Source organism: Corvus brachyrhynchos, unplaced genomic scaffold, assembly GCF_000691975.1.
Source record: "Corvus brachyrhynchos isolate BGI_N302 unplaced genomic scaffold, ASM69197v1 scaffold280, whole genome shotgun sequence".
Lineage (NCBI taxonomy): Eukaryota > Metazoa > Chordata > Aves > Passeriformes > Corvidae > Corvus > Corvus brachyrhynchos.
In genome coordinates this window covers 547274-555600 of record NW_008236198.1, presented here as the reverse complement: position 1 = coordinate 555600, position 8327 = coordinate 547274, and positions in this window count along the sequence as shown.

Sequence of the window (8327 nt, the reverse complement as noted above, 5' to 3'; positions counted from 1 at the left end):
ATTTAATTTTTCAGTTTTAGGCATGGAATGCAGAACTGAACTCATCTGCAGAGCCATCAAAACACAGGATAATTTTAAGCCCCCAGCCAGATGGAGAACACTCCTTGCACCCTCCTCTGCAGGAAAAGGGAAGAGGATCTGAGCCCACAGGATTCCAACAGGGAAAGAAGCCTTCTCCAGATATTTTACCTTAAAAAGAATCATGGAAAAGATGATTTGATTATATTTAGTGTGAAAAGCTGCACTGCTTTAGTCACCAAGTCACAGATAAATACAGGGGGAACATTTTTATGCTGCCTCCAATTTTTTTCCATCTCAAATGACAAATTCCCATAAATTTCATTCCTCCCATTAAAGGGCAGCTGTTACACACCTACAAATACCCTTTAAAAACCCATCCATGCAACCACACTTCCAAAAAAAATTAATGGAACTATGGGTCTGAAATCCAAAGCAGCACAAGGCAGCTGCTGGAACTCCCAGCATCAATCCAGGCACAACTTCCTTGCTCCCAAAGGCACAGTATCAACAATAAACCCCAAAATAGGCTTGGTTTCCTGGAAAGTTAAAGAAAATCTGGTTTATCCAACCAAAAACGTAGGAATTGCTCTACTGGGAAGCAAATGCCCAGCACCAAACTGGTGTTGGATCCATGAGACAGCACCAGATGGACAAAAAAATGGAATAATTAAACATCTCTGGTGAGTAAAATGGGAAAAGGAATAGCCAGGAATACTCCAGGGATTGCACTGTATTCCAGCCTGATCATACAGTGACTCATGGAAGGGAGAAGGGAATTTTGGGGGGATTGGCTGCTATTCCATGAGAGGAGTTTGGGAGATTTCTCCTGCTTATTCCTGGCTTTCTAAACAAACAACCCCAAGATGCTGCATCAATTCCTCCTGCAGTGAGAGCCACCAGCAAAACCCACACCAGGAACACCTCAGGTCACAGAAGAAATCCAGTATTTCATCCAGGAAAACTCACCAAAGCTTCTTAAAAGTCAGGAAGAGTCTGCTCAGAGCTCAATCATTATTTTTTAATCATAAAGCATCTCTGTTTTTCCATAAGTCTAAATAAATCCCTTATCCTGCGCTTGGGAAATTCATCCTGAATTTTCCTACACAGTCCTGAATTGAGGAATTAATTACAATTATTTTACATGACAGGAGTCTTGCACTAAAAGAGTGTTAAATATTCTTATACTGAGAGTGGGTGAATAAAAAACAAGGGAAGATAAAAAAAATGTATTTTTCTACTTCCTTTCAGTGCCTGTGAGTGGATTATTTTTCCCTTTTTTAAAAATATCTGATTTTCTGGGAATACGGCTCCAGAAGGAAACAAAGAATTAGGTGAAATAAATGTTTATTTTTATAGTTCTTCTGCCTGACTTCATTTGAACACTGCCTTGTTCTTGCTTTTCTGGGAAAAAGGCATGGAAAACCTTCCATTTAGAATGGAATTGATTCATCAGTGACCCACAAGCAGCTGGGAAAAACCCACGATGTTCCCATGGCTCCTGAAGGAATAAGGAAAATGGGAAAAACCCAGGCCCAGTTCTCCTCCAGAACTGGACATGCACAAATAACACATCAAACTCTGCAAGTACAGGCAGGGATTTCATGAATTCATTATGTGAAAGTGCAGGGAAAGGGGCTTGGAATAGGAATTTTGGGAAGAATTCCAGAAAGGAAATGCAAAAAGAATTTGCAGAAAGAAGGGAAAGAAAAAGCGACACAAAAGCAACAGAGGAATATTCCCTTCTCCCAGCCTGGCACACCTGGGAAGAACCAGTGGGAAAGGGCATCCCAACAATTATTTGGGATGAATAGTAACAGTTATGGCAGTGGGAGACACTTTTCCTGGAGTTTCCTACGAGGAGCCTCCTTTGGAATTGTCTCCAGCAAGAGCCTGCCATGGAATCTCTGGGATCAGCAGGATGCTGTGCACGCCATGGAACCCCAGCTCTACTCTTCCTGCCCTGGAACCCACTCCCAGAGAGGCCTCTCTCCAAGGATAACAACCTGGGACAAGCTTCCTGCCCTCCCCTGAGGATCCCAAAACATCCACACAGAGGTTTCTCCAGCAGGAAGAGCAGCACTGCTGGAAGGAGCAGGGCTGTGATTCCAAACCCTCCAATGGACATCCCACGTCCTGCTCCTCTCTCCCTGCCCTGTCCCTCATCACTGAGATCCTGGAGAGGCCTCTCTCCAAGGATAATCTGGGACAAGCTCCCTGCCCTCCCCTGAGGATCCCAAAACACCCACACAGAGGCTTCTCCAGCAGGAAGAGCAGCACCTCTGGAAGGAGCAGGGCTGGGAATCCAAACCCTCCAAAGAACATCCCACATCCTGCTCTGCTCCTGCCCACGCTGGTGTTACTGGGAACTCAACCACCAGCAGCCACTCCCAGCTGGAAAATGGAGAATCCTGTGCTGTGCCAGTGACACTTTTCCAATGTTAAAGTGGGATGTTTGTCCCTCCAGGCAGGAGTGGGTTTAGCCCCAGCAGCAGAGGCCCTGGGAGATTCCTGATCAGCATTCCTGAGCACGCTGTGCATCCCCAGAATCTGCTTTTCCTTGAGCAGAGTCCCATCAAACAGCAGCCTCGCCCTGAAGGTTCCCATATGTCTGACACTTATTTTCTCCTCAAGAGCTCTTGTGCTGCTGGATCATTTTCTGCTTCTCATTTGAGCTGCTGCTTTCAGAAACGGTGACTCCCGAGGCTTCATCCTTTTGGATTCCTCTCTTCTCGAAGTTCCTGCTTCCACTATTTATAGGAATATAAAGGGAGCAAATCCTCTGGCAGCTCCACTCAGGCTGTCTCCAGCAGCTTCCCTGTTTCAAAAACACCCAGGGAATGTTGTCCCTACAGCAGGTTGAGATTCTCTCTGGATTTAGGAGGTGAATTCTCCTGCAGACCTGGCCTTCTTCTTTTCTCTGCCTCGGTTTTGCATTTCCTTTCTGGAATTCATCCCAAAATTCCTATTCCAAGCCCCTTTCCCCGCACTTTCCTACTGAATTCATGAAATCCCTGCCTGTACTTCCAGAGTTTGATGTGTTACCTGTGTGTGTCCAGTTCTGTAGGAGAACCCTTGGAAGTGTCCCTGTTGCAAGGAGCTCCTCGCCAGATTTATCCTCCACATTTCCCAAGTGCTCTGGCAGCCTGAGATTTTCCGTGCTGGGATGCAGTCTGTGGCTTCCTTGAGCAATGACTGAATTACAGAAGCGTGAATGGGACAAAAATCAATGGCAAGAATTTATTTTTCCAGCTGAGCATGGTCCTAATCCTCCCCCAAAGCTCAGGAGGGATTTATCCCTCGGTGCCCATCCTGCAGGCAGCAAATACTCAATCCAGATCAATGGGAGTGACTCAGAAGCTGAGCTTTGTTTAGCAACAACAAGGTTACAGAAGGTTCTCTTCCGTCAAGGGAAATTTCTCCCCTTTTTTCTTTACATTTCAGATTTTAGGCACCAAAGCTGATTCCTGCACATCAGTGAGAAAACACCACAGCTCCAACAACTCCCAGATTCCCTACGAGCTTCAGGCAGTGCCTTAATTTGCCTTATCTCCCAGAAGGAACACAGCTCCTCGGATGTGCCAGAGGCACCTGAGCTCACCAAGGAGCCCAGGCAGAAACAAAACTGAAAATCTGGTGGTTATTTACTCAAGCAAAGGGTCAACTTCTTGCTTACAGGTTCAGAACCACTGAAATAAAAGCACAGCACCCAAAAGAATCCTGAGGAGCAAATCCTCTGGCAGCTCCACTCAGGCTGTCTCCAGCAGCTTCCCTGGGTCAGAAACACCCAGGGAATGTTGTCCCTACAGCAGGTCGAGATTCCCTCTGGATTTAGGAGAGCTCAGGTGAATTCTCCTGCAGACCTGTCTTAGAAACCCCCCCTGGCATGAGCTGATTTGCTGTTCCCTCTCTGCTGCGCTTCCCTGGCTCTCTGGAGTCTCCAAGGCTGGATTGTTTCCTTGGATTTATTTTAGCTGACCTCTCCTTCCCCTCTTCTCTCTTCCTACACCTTCACTTGTAGCACAGCGAGCTCTGGCCGTTGTTTCACAAGATCTGCCTTGACTACCTCGTGAAAAAACATCCTTTTATTGCCAACAATCCCTGTCCTACTTCCTGCAGCCCGGCAAGGCTTGGATGAGGAAGGTCTCAGCACCTCCAGCAGCCTTTCATGTGCTCATTGTGGTCACACTGGTCCTGAACACCTCCTGCACGGGAGGCAAAGGCTGTGCCAGCATCAGCAGCTGCTCCCACCAAATCTGCTGCCAAAACCAGGTCAAACGTGGGGTATTATCCCCCAGCAAATTAATTAGAGAGCAAATGAGGCTGAGTTAACTCTTCAGCAGCTGGCTCAGCTCAGTGGATAGTTCTCAACAGCTGCCTGCAAATGAATATTCCAAGTATTCCTCAAAAACGTCATCTCAGAGTCTGCATCCGTTGGAACAGAGCCCAGCTCTTCCACAGAACACAAAACCACCGAGGAGGTTTTCCATCCTCTTCCAGGACACTCCGAGAAACAAAGGGGACATCAGTCCCCTCAACTGCTCTGGTGTAGAGGATCCTGGTGGCTTCTGCTGCTTTTCTGTCACCAGAAATTAATTTAATTTACCACAGAGGGGACCATCCACTGAAATACTGGCATTGCCTCACTTCTCCTGCAGCCCACAGGACAATGGGAATGCTGCAATATTCCCTGGGCAACCAACAGAAAGAGCTGAGGGAAAAATCCCAACAGGGAATCCCAGAACCACAGCAGGTTTTAATGGAAAACTGGGCCTTAACCACAGCTCATCTCCAATCCAAAGAGATTTTGCCCACTTGGCTCCAGCCCCCACAGTTCAAAGCCTATAATTCAGCATTTTTCTGGTGTCCAGCCCTAAAGGTACCAAGTTTTATCATTCTACCCCAAATAAGCAATTTTTTTCCAATTTTGCTCTATCAAATATCTCACTCTATGCAATATCTTTGCTCCACACTGTCCCAATTTCCAGCCTATATTTTCAGCACCACCAAGATTGTCCTTAACTTCTCCCAGGCCCTGGATCTGCTTTGGTTCCACTTCATTCCCAGTGGTAAAAATATCCACAACCCTCTTTGCTCAGCTTCCAAAGAGGAGAGAAAAATCAGGAAAGAAAATGGATGGAGGGGAGGGGAAAAAATCTCATAATCCACACACACAGAACCCCACATGGACAGGCAGAAAAGGGAGAAACAACAACAAAACTAGGGGAGTTTTCTGGATTTTCCACCCCTGAGCTATTTATAAACAAAGTGTATCCTTAGGTGCCCAAACACGAGGAAAAGCCAAACTCAGGGTGCACAGAATGACATTTTTTAAGCAGCTGAATAAGCACAGATTTAATCCAGCCTCATCCTCTAATCTATTTTCTCATCACTGCCAGCAGTGCCAGATGCTGCACCAGAAAGTGCAGGAATTCCACTGGAGGCAGACACGGAATAATCTGCTCTCCCAGGAAGTTTCCTCTTCTTTCTCAGACTGGTTTCAAATACAAAGGATAACCCATTTTACCTTTTTTTATTGTTCTCTAAAAATGGTCTTCTTACATTTGCAAAATTGCTCAGACTTCTGGAGACTTCTGTGATTTACAGGAATTATTCTGCCAAGTTTTGTGCTTCAAGAACACTGCAGCAAACGGGCCCTTGGTCTAATTAGACATTTAATGAAAAATTAAGTTAAAAGATTAAATTCAAAGGCCTGGATTTTTCAATTTTGCTGCATAACCAAGAAAAAAGTTCTTAATTTACTTTCTCTGTACCATTCATCAAGCTCTTTCTAAGATTTTAATCTGAATAATGGATGTATCCTAAATTATGTGGGATATGATGGGATGAAGGGCTCACAGATGATCAGAACACTCAGAGATGTAACAGGAAACACAGCCTGGCTTCCCCTGCATGTTTTCAGCAGCAACAGGGTGGCATCAATTTGTTCTTTTTTTGTAAAAACAAGCTTTAAGCTGAAAGCTGTTTTCATAATTAAAGAAATTCAGCTCTAATTCACCTACCCCAGCTAAAGCATCCCCCTGCATCGCCTGAAACCAAAACACTGCAGCAGCAAGGAGCCCAAAGTGAAGCTGACAAATTATTTTCATTCTCTAAACTGAGGGAAAGGGGGAAAAAAACCCAGAGCATGAGTAATAACATCAGCTTAAAATCCTTCTCCTTCAAAGCAATATTTCATATAAATATCCACTCATCTGTTTGCAACAGTCAGCAAGTTTAAGGGAGGTTTTTCACCTCGTTGTTTGTCCTACACCTTCCCCAGAGGTTTTTTTTTTCCATCTGCCAAGGCTGGACTTACGGCACTGCCATAATCAGACAATTTTATTTGCTAAGGGAACCATATAAAGATTGAAAATTGGAAAAACGGGCACTTAATTTAAAGGAATAAAGGTGTTTCCAAGCATTGTTTTGTCACTGTTTTTCCCAAATGTTTCAAACTTCCCACATCTCTCCAGGGACAGCTCCACGTGGATCATTCCAAGGAAAGGATGTGTGGGTGAAAGAAACCATCCCAATTAAAAACTGCCATTTTAGGCAGGATTTTCCAGCTCCATCCGTGGCTATCCATTTCAAACATGGAAATTCCAGAGAGTTGACTGGAGTGACTTTTTAAAGGAGCCTTGTGTTCCCAGAGACGATTACTCAGCTAATCTGGGTTAAGCTTCCTGATGGATAAATCAGGATTTGAATGCTGAACAAGGAGAGGTTTCCATGTGACGTGGGAAGAGCTGGGAAGTAAATACAGAAGCGGTGGAGGAAAAACCTGAATGCATTTTTGGAAAAAAACAACCAACAAGACTCAGTATCATCCTTTACTTCAGGTTCATATTAAAGTACTGCATTAAAAATTATTTCCTGGAATCTAAAATTCCAAAAACGAGAACAAAGCTGTACCTGGAGCACCCGAGCAGGTACAAGGAAACATTATAATAGATGAGATGACAAGAGAAACAGAGAATTACAATGAATAATCTGCCAGGAGAAGCACTTGTTGTACTAACAAGCTTTTATTCCAGATGATTTATAGATCACAGATTTGTTCATAACCTTTTTAACCATCATCTCCCTCTCTGGAGCTGATAATGAGGGGCACAACAAATGAGCATCTCTCTCGAAGTGGCCTAAAAAGTTCTGTGTTCCACTGGATTTACAACCTGCAAATGCAATTATGCAGCTTATTCATTGCTGCTTCTTACAGACACCAGAATTCCAGAGGGAGAAAATAAAAGGCATTGTACGGATTCTGCTGAAAAGAATCTCATACAAGAGATATCTAGCAGGAATTCTCCTCAGTGCAGGTGATCTCTTAGGATGTTTCCTGTTGCAACAGATGCTGAGAATCTCAAAGAACAATTCAGTGCCCTCGTGGCTACATCCCAGCCCCAGAGATCACAGCAAACACCTCGTTCCTTAGCAGAACTGATTTGTAACTCCTCAGCCTCCACCTGAGGAGGGGAAAAAGCTCCTCTCTCTGCCCCACGGGCTCTGAGGCAGCTGATGTGGAGCCACAGCAAGGCAACAACTCCCAGATCCTCTCTGAACTCGCAACTCCCACCAGGCTCCGAACTGAGAAAAGGAGGCTCAGGAAAAACAAACTGACTCAAAGCACCAGTCAGGGAAATGATGCAGAGGAAATGTCTCCGGGAGAGGAGCATCGGGAGCGCTCATCCCACACGGAGTTCCGAGGATCCAGGGTGCATCGAGGTTTTTGGGATGGGGCTGGCCTGGCTGGGAGGGGGAATCCGGCAGGGCAGCCCCCATCCCAGGCTGCTGGGAAGGCACAAATCCCGGGAATGCGATTCTATGGAACACCATGCTGCCACTCGGCAGCCTCAACACCGCCAGGATAAAATGAGCGATTCCAACAGAAAACCCAGGCAGAAAGAATACAGGAAGAAATAGAAGGGATATAAACATATACATAGAATATCTAGAAGATGCAGAGAGCACAGAAATAAAGTAATTTTAAAAAAACCAATTAAAGTGTATATCCGTTCTCTGGCAAACCACAACCCTCGTTTGTTTGGGGGTTTTTCCTCTCAATGCCATGTGATGATTCCCCACGACTAAACTTAACTGAGGCCACCCAAACACCCCACAAGTGACTCAGTCCTTGGGCTCCATGGGCCCCGCAGCCCCGGGCACGGAGCAGGGACTGGGACCCAGCGGGACCCCCTCAGGGCCGGGCCGGGCCGGGTCCCCTCACAGCCCGGTGCCGCCTCAGCCCCGGCCCCGGGCGGCGGCCGCGGCCCCACAGGCGGGGCGCGCATACCTCCCCCGGGGGGGCG